A 16,274-nucleotide genomic window follows, 5' to 3' on the forward strand; every position below is an offset into this window, starting at 1 on the left:
TTTTTGTGCATAGGTGACAATTTTGCACCTCCTGTTGGGCCAAGGTGTAGATTCCTTTACACACATATTCTCGAAGCACTGTGTCACATAAGGCTTGGGTGCCCCAGTGGCTCTGATGATGCAGGTGTTTTAAAATATTGCGAGTTATTTCTTTATTTAGAACCATTCTTCCATCTGGTGTCTTCCATGTTCCATCAGGCAGCTGGTTTGCGCCCAGCTGAGCCATGTCCTTTTCTTCCTTAGCAGTGAAAATGGGAGCCTTCTTTATGCCTTGTCTTATTGGGATTAAGGTTAGCAAACGGACTTCTTGTTGCATGGCTGCCCTTTTGGCTTCTTCATCAGCCAGTCTGTTTCCAATTGCTGTCGGGGTATCTCCCCTTTGATGGCTTGGTATGTAGACCACTGCTATTTCCTGGGGTAATGTCAAGGCTTCTAAAGTCAGAGTAATCATCTGTTCGTGTGCCAATTCCTTTCCTCTTGATGTAATTAGACCACGCTCCTTCCAGATCTTACCAAAGGTATGCTCTACCCCGTATGCGTATTTGGAATCAGTGTAAATCGTTCCAATTTTCTTTGCCAGTATTCTGAGGGCTCTCTGCAAGGCATATAGTTCACAGGATTGTGCTGACCAGCTTCCGGGTAGTCTCGTGGATTCTACTACTTTCCAAGTATTTCCTTCTATTATAGCATACCCACTTCTTCTCATTCCGTCAACACATCTGGCGGAGCCGTCAATGTAGAATTCATATCCTTCTCCCAGCGGAGTATCGCAAAGGTCTTCTCGGGTCTTGGTCTGAAGATCTGTCAACTCGACACAGTCGTGCTCCACCTCTCTCTCTGTTTCACTGCCGTATAAAAACTGAGCTGGCTTGCAGCTATTAATCTTTGCAAACTGTAGATCTTCTCCGACCATTAAAATGGTTTCATACTTTAATATGCGAGAATCAGTCAGCCATCGATGGGCAGTTTGTGTTAATAAAACACTCACAGAATGGGAGGTGTACACAGTCATCTTTCCTCCAAAAGTAAGTTTACGTGCTTCCTCTACCAACAGAGCAGCAGCCGCTACTCCCTGGATACACGTCGGCCATCCGCGAGACACTGGGTCCATCATTTTGAAAAGGAAAGCCACTGGGTGTCGCTGACCGCCTTTTTCCTGTGTTAAAACTCCCACAGCTGTTCCTTGGTTATGAGTGACAAATAGATGGAAGGGCTGTTTTAAAGAGGGCAGAGTGAGTACCGGGGCTCGCGTCAGGCGATGCTTCAAGTCCTCAAACCATCCTTCCTCCTCTTGGGTCCATTTCAATGGATATTCATTTTCATTTGTCAGCTTTTCATACATAAACTTCACCAAAGCTGAGTAGTCTTCTATCCATAACCTACAGTAACCTAATAGTCCCAGGAATTGTCTTATTTCCTTCTTATTACGGGGTAACGGCATTCTAGTGATTCCCGCAATCCGTTCAGGGGTAATCCGTTTCTGTCCTTTACTTATCTGGTGTCCCAGATATACCACAGTTCTCTCAACGAACTGTAACTTGTTCCTGGACACCCGTAGACCCTTTTTCCCCAGATAATTCAAGAGTCTAATTGTATCTCCCCTCATTTCTTGTTCCTTGGGTCCTGATAATAGTAAATCGTCCACATACTGCATTAGTTGGGAATCATCAGATTGTGGATAGTCCACCAGGATTTGTTCTAGCATTTGTCCAAACAGGTTCGGAGATTCAGTGAACCCTTGGGGCAATACAGTCCACCGAAGCTGTCTCCGTCTACCTGTCCATGGATTTTCCCATTCAAACGCAAACATATCTCTACTTTCCTCTTCTAATGGACACATCCAGAAGGCATCCTTCAAGTCGATAACACTAAACCACTCATGGTCTGGGGGAATCCGACTCATAATAGTATAGGGATTAGGCACCACTGGGTGGTGGGTCTGAACAATAGCATTCAAACTTCTTAGATCCTGAACTAGGCGATAGGATCCATCTGACTTTTTCACTGGGAGTATAGGGGTGTTATAAGGTGACATACATTCTTCTAATAGTCCGTCTCGTATTAGGGTCTCAATTACCGGCTGTAGCCCTTTTCTCCCTTCCAAAGAAATAGGATACTGACGTTTCCTTACTGGCTGATGACCTGGTATTAATGTGACATGTAAAGGTGGGATGTCCAGACCTCCTCGATTTCCCTCCTTATACCAGACTCTCTCGTCAATCTGCCGTTCATCCTCTTCCTTTAAAGCACAGAGGTGGACTCGCACTTCTCCGTCCACAGGGAGAGCACCCAAACCTAGGAGAGCCTGTAAGTCCCTTCCTAGGAGGTTAAATCCAGCCGACGGTAACAACAAGAGGTCTTGTACCCCTTCTCTTTCTTCCAGTTTCACAGTTACTTGGGGAATTATTGATACCATTCTGGGAGCCCCTTCTATCCCAGAAATTGTCAAATTACTTTTTACAGGTTCAGTTCCGATTGGCACAGTTATTACACTACTTCGTTCCGCTCCTGTGTCCACCATAAACACCACCTCTTCTCCCTTGGGACCAATTTTTAGTTTTACCAGGGGTTCCCTCTTATACTTGGTCCCTAACATTTGGAACCCCTGACCCCCCTAATCTTCTTCCATAAGTTCGAGGGCACGCAATTCCCTCTTGTATCGGGGGCATTCCCTCTTAAAGTGTCCTTCCTCATTGCAGTAATAGCACTTAACGAACCTCCAGGGTCTTCCCTCTCTTGGATATCTTGGATTGTTTAGAGGAAGGTTTTGTTTTCTTTCCCCTCTGGATTCGGCATTCATCTGTCGGATAGTCTGTACCATAACCTTTGTCGCCCTCTTTTGATCTTCTTCTTCTCTCTGCACATATACTTTTTGCGCCTTTTTTAACAGGTCACTTAGGGGTTTTTCGCTCCAGTCCTCCTCCTTTTCTAGTTTCTTTCTAATGTCCTGCCATGATTTGGAAACAAATTCAATTCGAATAAGCTGTTCACCCATTGGTGTACTAGGGTCCACGCCCGCATACTGTTGGACATTCTTTCTCACCCTCTCCAAAAAATCAGTAGGGGACTCATCTTTCCCCTGGTGGTTCCCAAATGCCTTGGTGAAATTGTGACCCTTTGGCACAGTCTCCCGTATCCCTTTAATTGTCCACTCTCTATATTGTCTCATACTTGCCAATCCCTCGGGTGTTCGTTTGTCCCACCTGGGTTCATTTAAGGGATATTTTTGTTCATGGGGTCTGGGGTCCTCAGGTTGTTCATATTCCCACATGAGGAGGGCAGCCCGTCGAATCATCTGCCTCTCCTGGGGTGAGAATAATGTTCCCATTATTGCCTGCATCTCTTCCCACGTATATGTGTTTGGTCCCAGGAATTGGTCGAGCTGTTCAGCCAGTCCTATAGGATCTTCCAATAACTTTTTCATTTCTTTCTTAAATCCCCGCACCTCTGTACTAGTTAGGGGAACATTCACATATCCCGTTCCCCCTCCCGGTCCTCCCATAGGAACTTCCCTCAGGGGATTTAGGCTTATTGAAAACTTTGATGGTCCTGGACCAGTCTGGGATCTTGTCCAGGGTCGGTTTACCGGTGGAAGCTTAGGGTCCGACTCCCTTAATTCATCCTTTTTTTCCCGGCCCCTTTCGGGGCAATCAGATTCATCACCTTTTCCCTCCGGTAATGAGCTTTCCTCGGGCGCAGTAGGCACCCGGGGAATATAAGGAGGGGGAAGGTTGTCCAGAGGTTCCCACTTCTTTTCTCCCGCTACCCTCAATTTAAAACATTTTGTTAAGGATCCTGGCCAGGGAACCCAACAAAATGCATATGCTGACTCTTCTTGATTCACCTTTGGTCTCGAATTTACATATATGTTTAATGCTTGTCTAACCCAATCCTCATCAGATCCAAATTTCGGCCACCAGACCGAGGAACCTTTAATAGGTTGTTTCGACCAAAGGAGACAATATTGGACCATCTTTTTCTTGTTTTTGTCTCGATATCTTTTACTATCCCAATTTTCAAACATTCTCCCCAAAGGGCTGTCAAGGGGAACTCCCAGGAATTGTGTTTTCAGACGAGCCCTTAGATTTTGATCCTCCCATTTTCCCACCTAGATCTGTTTATCGTTGCTGAGGACCCTCTCGTTCTGGACCCTACTCCCTTCTTCTCAGACGCCTCGTCGGAGGTACTGTCCCTCCTTCGGTTACCGCTGAGGTTTCCCTGGGGTTGACCCCTCTCTTCTCGGCACTTCGTCGGAGGTGCTGTCCCTCCTTCGGTTACCGCCGAGGTTTCCCTGGGGTCTATCCTAGAGTCCCACGACAGGGTCATCACGCCACGACAAAAGCTCTATACCTGATCTATTACGTTAGGTTTTTTTTCCAAACAGGTGTATCCCGTTACACCTGTTACCCAATCCCCACACCACAATCGTAAGTCGTCACTTACCGGTGTCTTCCCGGGGATTGAACCGTCACCCTTCTCCTCTCCGTCTTGTCGTGTCACCTTGTCCGGATACCACTCGCTCAAGCCGCCCGAAGCGACGAGCAAGGGACTAGGAGCCGCTGAACTCAGCGGGGTGCACCGCCTCCGATGTCCCTCTTCTCGCCTCCCCTCACGGCCGGAGTGTAGATCCCGGACGATCCCCCATTTGTCAGAAATAAAACTTCTCACACATGAGTCTCTTTAAAACTGATGACACGACAAGCTTTATTTACAAGTCTGCAGAGTTGGACTCAACTGGCTTCTCACCAGTTAAGCCCCGATACATACAGTGCATTGATTTTTATACCCTTATTGTTTGCCCTTCCCCTTCTTATTAATACTGTTTTAATTGGTTAGTATTGCAAAAGCATTCTAAGTATAACTGCATTTTTAATTATCACGTTCGTTACGTACGCTGCAAACTCTACATACACTAAATTCTGTTTCTCACCCTTCTTATCAATCTTTTGTCTCCTGCATGTCTCTCACTATGACCATGAAAAGATAGGTTTAAAAAAACATATCCAGCTGAACCTTTTGTCCTTGGCTGCTAGTAAGCTCCCTGTCCATTCTGGCTTCCCTTTTTATGATTAATCATCACATTTTAACTTAAGTCATTTTAACCTAAATTCTCTATATAACAGAAATGACTCTCTTTACGACATAAATGTGCAGTTTAAAGTTCATTGTGACTTAAACATGACAGAGAAGTAGTGATATGTTTGGTTCAATTTAAGATAAGCAACAGAAATGAGGAAATGAGTGAAACAATGGTCATCCCAATATTTTCTGTGGTACCATGAAATACCACTCTCTAATAAATTAACAGGTCGCACCCCCGTTGATTTCGGTATGAGGAAAGGAAAATGATGCACTTATCTCATGGAGTAAAGAAAAAGGGGTAACCATAGGAAAAAAAAGGCATTCCCAAAAATCAATGTGGTCAACTCTGTGTGGAGCTGCAGGAGTTGGGAAAGGTCTTCATTGAGTACTTCACTGGTTTGACTGTGGAGAGTGACACAACCAATGATAAACTTGGGGCAGTCGATTGGTAGTGTTTTGAGATCACGATTACAGTTGAACGTTCTGATGTGCACGATGGTAGACCAATCACCTGGACCTGATTAGATCTATCTAGGGGCACTGTGAAAAGCCAGAAAGGAAATGGCAAGTGCTCTGGATGAGACACATTAAGTACAGGTGGGGTGTGTGAAGACTGGAGGTTGGCAAACATTGTGCCTCTGTTCAGGAAGGGCTGCAGGGGAAAGTCTGGGAACTAAAGTCTAATGAGTTGGTAAGTTACCAGAGAGGATTCTGAGGGAATTTAGGAATTCCAAGATTTAGATTTAGCAATAGCAAATGAATGAGTGATGGAAATGAATCAGATGGTGAAAGTTGTCACAGGTTTGGGAGCTTCTATTTCTGATGTCCATTTTGATGAATTATTTCCAAATAAATCACACACTCAAGCAGTTGTTTTTGAATTAGAGATGATTTTGGTGCAAAATTCACGCAATTTTTTTCATGCACTGTAATGGAGGATTTAGACCAGCTTATGCAAGAAGGGATGCAGTTGAATAGGAAGACATAATCTAATTTACACTATGGGGCCCAGGGATGCATATGAATTAGTAGACACACATCTTAAGTTCCACCATGAGGCCCAGAGATGGAGTTTTCTTTTGTTGGTCATAGACTGTCAGGAGACCTTGATAATAATTAAATCACTTGTTCAAAGAGATAAGATATGAAGTAAACAACTTTTGGGTAATATAAGCCATAGTCCAACTGCTGAAGTTTGAGACTCTCCGAGAGGTGGCAAAATCTATCAGCAAGAAGAACTTCTAGAGTTCAGCTAACATCCCGGTCGAGGGAGGTGGAGAAGGTGCTACTGGCGCCCCGACAACCTATGACAAGTGTGCAATCGTTGCCTCAGTTCGGCAGTTGGGACCAGTCCAAGAGTTGATAAGTATAGTTGGGAAGGGCTTGCATATTGTAGTTTGAAATCAGCTTTTGAATTTGTAATAAACATTTGTATAAACTGAACTACTCTCGGTGTGTGTGTGTGTCTATTTTCTTTCGGTAGCTCGAACACTGTGACCAATCTAAAACGATCAAAATGAGAGGTACAAGTTTACCCAGGACAATTGGCGTAGTCGGCAGGATTGGTCTCAAGATGTTTCGCCAAAAGAAAGAGGTGAGCCCTGAGCAGTTCTTGATTCCGGGATGGACTTCCAAAGACGATGGGTTTGGCATGTTGGCCAATACTCTGTCTTTGTTGGGACCACCCCTTAGTTGGGATGCAAAGTTAGATCCATCAAGAAAGTAAATTTCCTGTTAAAAAGGGGACGCTGACAGACAGTTTTTGGCTGCTGGCCACAGCCTACTCCACTCCTTTCAGCGAGAAGTAGAATCTCAGCATAAGAGAGAGCAACTAGAGGAGGAGCTAGAAGCCCTGCGACAACGCTGTTCCATGATGAGTGAGATTGTTCGCACCAGTCAGGACCGAGCCAAAGAATGGGAGGATAAACATGTCCAAATGATCTGCTGTAATATGAAACTCCGGCAGCAGCTCTGTGCAGATAAAGAAAAGCATGGAGTAGAACCCGATCCACATCGTATTTGTGCCATGATAAGGAATGGCGATGATCCTGATATAATTGATGATTGGGACGGGAATATATGGAATGACAATGGTAATAATGCAGATACTCCTCAGCATGTGCCTAACATACTACCCTCTCCACCTGATGTTCATGCCTGCCCTGTAAGGCAGCAGATTTTCCAAAAAGACGGAGAGGGGTGGAATGTAACTGACGAGATTGAAGAGATAGATGATCCCCTGATCTCACTAGAGGACCTAGGGGAAGGTACCCGAATCCCTGCTTATTCTTAATGGCCCACCCCCTCTACGAAAAGGCCTAGGCCTCGTCCTGTCCACTGGGCAAAGGACCCTGTGGGCCAAAGTGGGAGCAGAGGTCAAGATCAGTCAATGATACGTGACTTCTCTATAAAAGACCTGGCTGCCATTGGAGATTGATTTAGGCAAAAGGCGGGAGAAACTCTGGCAGCCTGGCTCCTGCGTATTTGGGAACAAGGAGGGGATAATGTATTTTTAACCCCTGAGGAATTGTTGGGATTAGGAACATTGACTGCTGAGGTGTGGGGTAGAGGAAGAGATGTGGATTACTTACTTGCCCCTCTAGGGGATGCCCTGCTACGAGTATACCCATCACCAGTAGATTGGGATTTACATTTACAGAACAATTGGGAGACCCCAGAGAGGGTATAGCAGTAATTCATCAACAGGCCCTGGCCTCTGCCTTGCATGCAGGGCGCTTGAGGCTCTGGGTACATGGGGAGAGCCCTTATGAAGAGATATTCACAGCCGGAATGCATACCAGATTGGTTCGTTCCGCCCAACCCACTGTACGGGGACTGGTTCTGTCTGTAACTAGTCCGCTAATTGGACACCCTGTGTCTGAGGCGGTGCACGCCTTATCTGGGCTTAGAGAATTAGAGTTGGGAGGTAAAATCTACTCACGTACAACCCAGGTTAAATCGGACAAGCAGGATGAAAGGAGAGGGACTGCTGCTAATAACGGACCGTCAAGGAAGGACCTTTTTCTAACCTTGTTAAAGTTAGGTGTACCTAAAAGTGATATTGATGGGAAACCTACTGCAGTCCTTTATGCCCTTTATAAAAGAAAGGCAGGGGAAAATCATCCCCAGCTGTTGAGTCCTCTTGGCCCAACCGTGCCTTCCGCTCCCACTGCTGCTCCTTTCGAGCCAGCTTCTCTTGCTCCAGTTACCTGTGATGAGATACAACAATTAGTTAAAAAGCCTCTTATGGATAATAGTGGCACGTGGGCCTGGAAGCCCCCGAACCCTACTAAATGTGGGCAGGGCCCCCGTGTCTACTCTATTGAGACACGGTGGATACACGGGGACCCGCGGCCCTAAATACCTTTAACAATCTATTGGGGTGGGGGGTAATGACTGCTAATATTTGGCCTTGGTTGACACCGGCGCAGAGCATTCGGTGATTCCTGGTAACCCCAACCTCTAGACTGGACCAACACTTCGAATAGAGAGGATGGGAGGAGCGATCACCCTGGCGAAGGAAATAAAAGTTCGTGCCATGGTGGGTGATGGCCCTTCCTCTATATGGTAACATACCCTGGTGGCTGCACTGATGAGTGTATCCTGGGTATTAATATGTTGGCCGGTACGGCCCTTAATACTAGCCAAGGGGGATTTGAATTTGGAATTCGGACTATTACAAAAAGACATGGTGGGTCGGGCTAAGTGGGATCCTCTTCCCCCGAAACCAGTATGCATTCCAGAGTATTGCCTCCCTGGAGGGCAAGAAGAGATTACTGCCACCATCGATGTTTTGCAAGAGGAAGGGGTAGTGAGGCCCGCAACGTCACCCTTTAATAGCCCTGTTTGGCCAGACCAGAAGCCGGATGGCTCCTGGAGAATGATAGTTGATGATCGTTTCTTGAACAAACTTGCTTCGGCAGTTCCGGACATTGTTACCCTTATTGAAAACATTGCTACTGGGAACTCGGGAACATGGTTTGCTGTCATTGATCTTGCTAATGCTTTCTTCAGTGTTCTTATAGATGAGGTCTCACAGGATCAGCTCGCCTTTACCTGGAAGGGGCATCAGTATACCTTCACCCAACTCTCTCAGGGCTATGTACACTCTCCCACTATTTGCCACAGCCTAATTGCCTGTGATTTGGAGACGGTGCCAGTATCGCCTTCCCTCTCAATTCACCATTATATTGATGATGTGATGATCCAAGGGGCCATGGAAGAGATGGTACAGAAAGCAGAACAAGAGGACACCTGGTTTACTAATGGTAGCAGCTGGTGGGTGCAAGGAAAGCAGAAATGGAAGGCGGTGGCTTACCATCCCAGGTCAGGAACTCACTTATTGGAGGAGGGGGATGGTGGCTCCAGTCAGTATGCTGAGTTGAAGGTGGTCACTTTACCACTAGACCCCCATGATCACCCTCTTCGCTTGTTTACTGATTCCTGGACTGTGGCTAATGGACTAGTGGTATGGATGCCTGATTGGCAAAAGAATGACTGGCTGGTACATGACCGCCCAGTATGGGGCAAACACTTGTGGCAGCTGTTGTGGGATGCTTCCCATCATTGTGAGATAACCGTATATCACGTTGACGCCCATACCAATGCGACGACGAACATGGCACAACATAATGCAGTAGCAGATCAGCTTGCCACTATCAGCCGCGCCGATACTATCCCCCTGGCTCATTGGGCACATGAACAGAGTGGCCATTTGGGGGAGAAGGGATCAGCTATGTGCGCCTGTACACATGCCTTACCCATCCATCAGGACGATGTGCGCATGGTCGTGCATACATGCCCAGTATGCCAGCTTTTGAAGTCCTGCACCATTCCTCCTGGTCCGCATGGCCGAATAAGATGGGGAACTCATTTTGGTCTGGCAAATTGATTTCATAGGCCCTATGCCAGACTGTATGGGTAAACGTGATGTCCTAGTAATGGTTGACACCTTTTCGGGCCTGGTTTTTGCTTTTCCCACCAAGACGGCTGACCAAGCTAGCACTATCCAAGGACTAAACCATTTAATTTCTCGTTATGATGTACCAGAGGAAATTCAGTCTGATAATGGCTCGCACTTCTCCGGAAAGGCAATCTGTGATTGGGCAGCTGACAACAGTATTTTATGGGTCCATCATATTCCTTATTACCCATAGGCTGCCGGATTAGTTGAACGAATGATGGCTTACTGAAGGAACAAATTCGTTTAACACCACTGGGGACCCTGAAGGGGTGGTGCCAATGCGCTGCAGCAGGCAGTCGACAATTTGAATCATCGCCCTCTGAAGGGAGGTACACCTTTCCACCGACTTCTTCAAGCTTCTGAACTACAGCCTATTCCAGAGGAAAAACAGTCATTGCCCCCCCCATTCCTGAGCTAGAGAATGCCGGACAAAAGGTATGGGTGGCACCAACAGGTAGTGGCCCTCCTGTAAAAGGGGAAATAATGACACCTGCCCAGGGTAACACTCGGTGGGTAGCTATTGAGGGACAGGATGGTTTAGTTTGCTTAAATACTGAATGCTTACGGCATCGTGAGTGACATATGTCAGGCTTCTCTGTTCCAGGTCCTCAGTCTTGCACTCCTGCTGATCTGGCTTAACCACTGCTTTGGTGCCAGCAATTGGATTTGTAATGTCGAGGACGTTCCGAGGGGGACACGGCCCGATGTATCCACTAATATATCTGATATTGTTAAGCATGTTTCAAAATCTGTTCATGAGCTTCAGAGTCTAGGTATTGTGGCCCACAAGGATAGTTTGAGCCTTGATTGGAATCCTTTTTCATGGTTAAATGGTACATTTTTGGGGGGGGGGTTGGACCACAATATTCTCCGTTGGTTGCTCGCATTATTGCTTATTTTTGTGATTATTATAGTTTTAGTTTCTCTTTTTCACTCCTGTTCTCAAATGCTTGTAAGGTCTCATAAGTGACAGGCTGCGACCAAGGGGTGGAATGTAATGGGGGATTTAGACCAGCTTATGCAAGAAGGGATGCAGTTGAATAGGAAGACATAATCTAATTTGCACTATGGGGCCCAGGGATGCATATAAATTAGGAGACACACATCTAAGTTCCACCATGAGGCCCAGAGATGCAGTTTTCTTTTGTTGGTTGCAGACTGTCAGAAGACCTTGAAGATAATTAAATCATTTGTTCAAAGAGATAAGATATGAAGTAAACAACTTTTGGGTAATATAAGCCATGGTCCCACTGCTGAAGTTTGAGACTCTCTGAGAGGTGGAAAAATCTCTCAGCAAGAAGAACTTCAAGAGTCCAGCTAACGTCCCAGTCGAGGGAGGTGGAGAAGCTGCTACCAGCGCCCCGACAACCTACTACGTGTGCAGTCGTTGCCTCGCTTCGGCAGTTGGGACCAGTCCAGGCATTGATAAGTATAGTTGGGAAGGGCTAGCATATTGTAGTTTGAAATCAGCTTTTGAATTTGTAATAAACATTTGTATAAATTGAACTGCTCTCGGTGTGTGTGTGTGTCTATTTTCTTTCGGTAGCTCGAACACTGTGACCAATCTAAAACGATCAAAATGAGAGGTACAAGTTTACCCAGAATTCACGCAATTTTTTTCATGCACCCAAGTGACATATGAAAATTCAAAGTTCTGTTGGGAATCAACAATTGGGCTTACTTTTCCTTGGAATAGGTATCTATCAGCAATTATGGCAAATATAATTTTAATTGTGTACTGGACTGGACAGGAAAATAGATGCTATTTCCAGAAGTTTGTGTTGAAAGTATCCTGATACAGAGTATCTCAAGTCAAGTTTATTGTCATCTCATTGTACAAGTGCAACCCAGCTTTCTCTGATCCTCAGTGTAAAAACACAGACACACAACCAAGACAAATAATACAATAATCCTGGCAGAGGTATTTGCTAGGGCTACTCAGGATCCTTTAAACTAGAATGGTTGGGGGGAGGGAACAAAATAGTACAGAGCAGTAAGGAGAAGGTTAGAATGAAAACAATGAAAGTTTGTAGTAAGTATTTGAATATGGATGGGCAGGTGATAGAGAAGGGAAATGCTCTGGAAGAAGATGAAGGGCAATTGTCAGGAAAAGTAAATAATGTTGTTCTTAAAGATGAGGGAAAACAGGGATTAAAAAATGGGAAATCCCTGAAATTCATATATTTTAATGCCAGGAGTATTGTAAAAAAGGTGGATGAGCTGAAGGTGTGGATTGATACTTGGAAGTATGATGTGGTAGCGATTAGTGAGACATGGTTGCAGGAGGGATGTGATTGGCAACTGAATATCCCTGGGTTTCGTTGTTTTAGGTGTGATAGAGTCGGAGGGGCAAGAGGAGGTGGGGTTGCATTGCTTGTCAGGGAAAATATTACAGCGGTGCCTAGGAAGGATAGATTAGAGGGCACATCCACGGAGGCTATTTGGGTGGAACTGAGGAGTAGGAAAGGAGAGGTTACACTTGTAGGGGTGTATTATAGACCACCCGGAGGGGACCGAGGCCTAGAGGAGCAAATCTGTAGGGAGATAGTAGATATTTGTGATAAGCACAGGGTTGTAATTATGGGAGATTTTAATTTTCCACATATAGATTGGGAAACACATTCTGTGAAAGGAATGGATGGGTTAGAGTTTGTGAAATGTGTGCAAGATAGTTTTTTACAACAATATGTAGAGGTGCCGACCAGAGAAGGAGCAGTGTTAGATCTACTGTTGGCAAATGGGATGGGTCAAGTGACGGAGGTTAGTGTTGGCGAGCACTTCGGGTCCAGTGATCATAATGCCATCAGCTTCAATGTCATTATGGAAAGAGAGAAATCAGGGCCAAGGATTGAGGTTTTTGATTGGGGAAAAGCTAGATTTGAGGAGATGCGAAAGGACTTGCAGGGTGTGCATTGGGACAATTTGTTTTATGGGCAGGATGTAGTAGAGAGATGGAAGTCTTTTAAAGATCAGATTTTGCGAGTGCAAAAGCTTTATGTTCCTGTTAGGTTAAAAGGAGGGGCAAAAGGTTTGAGAGAGCCGTGGTTTTCAAGGAATATTGGAAACTTGGTTCGAAGAAAAAGGGAGGCGTACATTAGATATAAGAAGCATGGAGTTAAGGAGATGTTTGAAAGATACATTGAATGTAAGAGGAATCTTAAGAGAGGAATTAGGAAAGCTAAAAGAAGGTACGAGAAAACTATGGCAAGCAGGGTGAAAACAAATCCAAAAGAGTTCTACAAATATGTTAATGGTAAGAGGAAAGCTAGAGACAAAATTGGTCCCTTAGAAAATCAGAGTGGAAAACTGTGTGTGGAACCTAGAGAAATGGGGGAGATATTGAACAGTTTCTTTTCTTCGGTATTCACTAAGGAGAAGGATATTGGGAGATGTGGGATAAAAAAAGCAAATTGGGTAAATATGGGGAATATAGAGATTACAAAAGGTGTAGTTTTAAGGCTTTTGAAGAATATAAAGGTGGATAAGTCTCCAGGACCAGACGGGATCTTCCCCAGGACATTGAGAGAAGTGAAGGAGGAAATAGCAGAGGCTCTGGCGGTAATTTTTCGAATGTCATTAGATATGGGGATAGTGCCGGAGGATTGGCGCATTGCGCATGTGGTTCCGTTATTTAAAAAGGGTTCAAGGAGGAAGCCTGGCAACTATCGGCCTGTAAGTTTGACGTCTGTGGTAGGTAAATTAATGGAGAAAATTCTTAGAGATAGTACTTATAAACATCTGGATAGACAGGGTCTGATCAGGAGTACTCAACATGGATTTGTGGGAGGAAGGTCATGTTTGACCAATCTGATTGAATTTTTTGAAGAGGTGACTAGGAATGTGGATGAGGGTAGCGCAGTGGATGTTGTCTATATGGACTTCAGTAAGGCCTTCGATAAGGTACCACATGGAAGGTTAGTTAGGAAGGTGCAGTCTTTAGGTATAAATTTTGAGATAGTCAAATGGATTGAACATTGGCTGAAAGGGAGAGGCCAGAGAGTGGTAGTGGATAATTGTCTGTCAGGTTGGAGGCCGGTGACCAGTGGTGTGCCTCAAGGATCTGTATTGGGCCCATTGTTGTTCGTTATATACATTAATGATCTAGATGATGGGGTGGTGAATTGGATTAGTAAATATGCAGACGATACTAAGATAGGTGGAATAGTGGATAATGAAGAAGGTTTTCTAGGATTGCAGAGGGATTTGGGCTGCTTAGAAAAGTGGGCTGAAAAATGGCAGATGGAATTTAATGCTGATAAGTGTGAGGTGCTTCATTTTGGTAAGAAGAATCAGAATAGGACATATGTGGTAAATGGGAGAGCATTGAGGAATACAGAAGAGCAGAAAGATTTAGGAGTGACGGTACATCGTTCCCTGAAGGTAGAAACTCACGTGAATAGGGTGGTGAAGAAGGCTTTTAGTATGCTGGCCTTTATCAATCATTGCATGGAATATAGGAGTTGGGAGGTGATGTTGAGATTGTATAAGACGTTGGTGCGGCCTAATTTGGAGTTCTGTGTGCAGTTCTGGTCGCCTAATTATAGGAAGGATATAAACAGAGTGGAGAGAGTGCAGAGAAGGTTTACCAGAATGTTGCCTGGGTTTAAGCATCTGGAGTATGGGGAGAGATTGGACAGATTGGGTCTTTATTCTTTGGAGCGTAGAAGGTTGAGAGGGGATTTGATAGAAGTATTTAAGATTATGAAAGGGATAGACAGAGTGGATGTGGATAGACTATTTCCGTTAAGAGGAGGAAAGATTAAAACAAGAGGACATGAGTTAAGAATTAAGGGGCAGAGGTTTAGAGGTAACATGAGGGGGAACTTCTTTACTCACAGAGTGGTAGCTGTGTGGAATGATCTTCCGGGAGAAATAGTGGCGGCGGAGTCAATTGTATTATTTAAGAAAAGGTTGGACAGGTATATGGATGAGAGGAAGATGGAGGGTTATGGGCATTGTGCAGGGAGGTGGGATTAGAAAGGGGTGTTTGGTTCGGTGCGGACTAGAAGGGCCTAATGGCCTGTTTCCGTGCTGTAATTGTTATTATTATTATTATTATTACATATGCAGGTCAAGTATTATAGCTATAAAAATAAATAAATGAATAAATAATGTTTTAGACAAATGACAGTCTTGCATGGTTAATGTGAGCAGTTCCTGTGGTTGTTCAGCATTCTCATTGCCCATGGGGAGAAGCTGTTCCTCAGCCTGGTGGTGCTGGCTCTGATCCTCCTGGATCTCTTCCTCAACGAGAGCAGCTGAAAGATGCTGTGTGATAGTTGCCCTCTTCAGACAACAATCCCAGTTGATCACATCTGGGGGTGGGGGAGGGAGACTTCAGTGATGCTTTCTGCCACTCTTACTTTCCTGTGGATTGATCCAATTGTCTGCAGCAACTGTATTTGCACAGCATATAATTTTTACAATAATTGTGTTAATTTAGCTCCAAACAGCTAACCAAACGTAAAAGAACCTGAAAAAATATTTAATAAGAAATAAAAGAGGAAGTATGATAACCATTGATATTTTATAGTTACGGTTTGATTTTTCAGAAATGGGTACTGAACTGGGATACTCAAGATCAGTAATGCTAGAAAACAAGATCATCACGGTGTCAAAAATTGTCTGATTTTTGCATTTAAACTTCAGGAGATTTCGTTCCGATGATGTCACTTATTTATATTGTTGATTATCAGAAACATCAGAAGTGAGATAATGCGAACTAGCTAAAATATTAAACAAAAGTGCAGCCAGGAAAGAAGACATTCATTGAGAACAATATATCCCAACCATTCTCAATGGGGTTCACACCACATTTAAGTAAAGCCTTGTTTTCTTTTCACCTCAAGTAACACAAATATTTTAAAACTTTTTTTAATGTAGTCAGTTGAAGTATTGAAGAAACTAAAACTTGACTGCTTCACAGGGAAGGAGGCCTGCAAACTTTGATCAGAGTCGTAAATGGGCCATAGACAATAAAAAAGGTTGAGAATGGCTGATGTAGACCATGAACGTGATACATTGCAACAAAAATGTCAGTACACAGGTGTTTGGAACTCATGAAATTAACTGCCACAATGTCCTACAATCATATGCAAGAACAGACACGACATGAGAAATGCTTGTAATGGCAGAAAAGTTGAGACTTGACACACACCATATATTGATGGGCTGAATAGCTTCTTGTTTCCCAAGTGTCTCAATAGAGGTATGTGATTGCTATTGAATA

The sequence above is a fragment of the Narcine bancroftii genome, chromosome 3, assembly GCF_036971445.1.
Source record: "Narcine bancroftii isolate sNarBan1 chromosome 3, sNarBan1.hap1, whole genome shotgun sequence".
In the NCBI taxonomy this organism is placed as follows: domain Eukaryota; kingdom Metazoa; phylum Chordata; class Chondrichthyes; order Torpediniformes; family Narcinidae; genus Narcine; species Narcine bancroftii.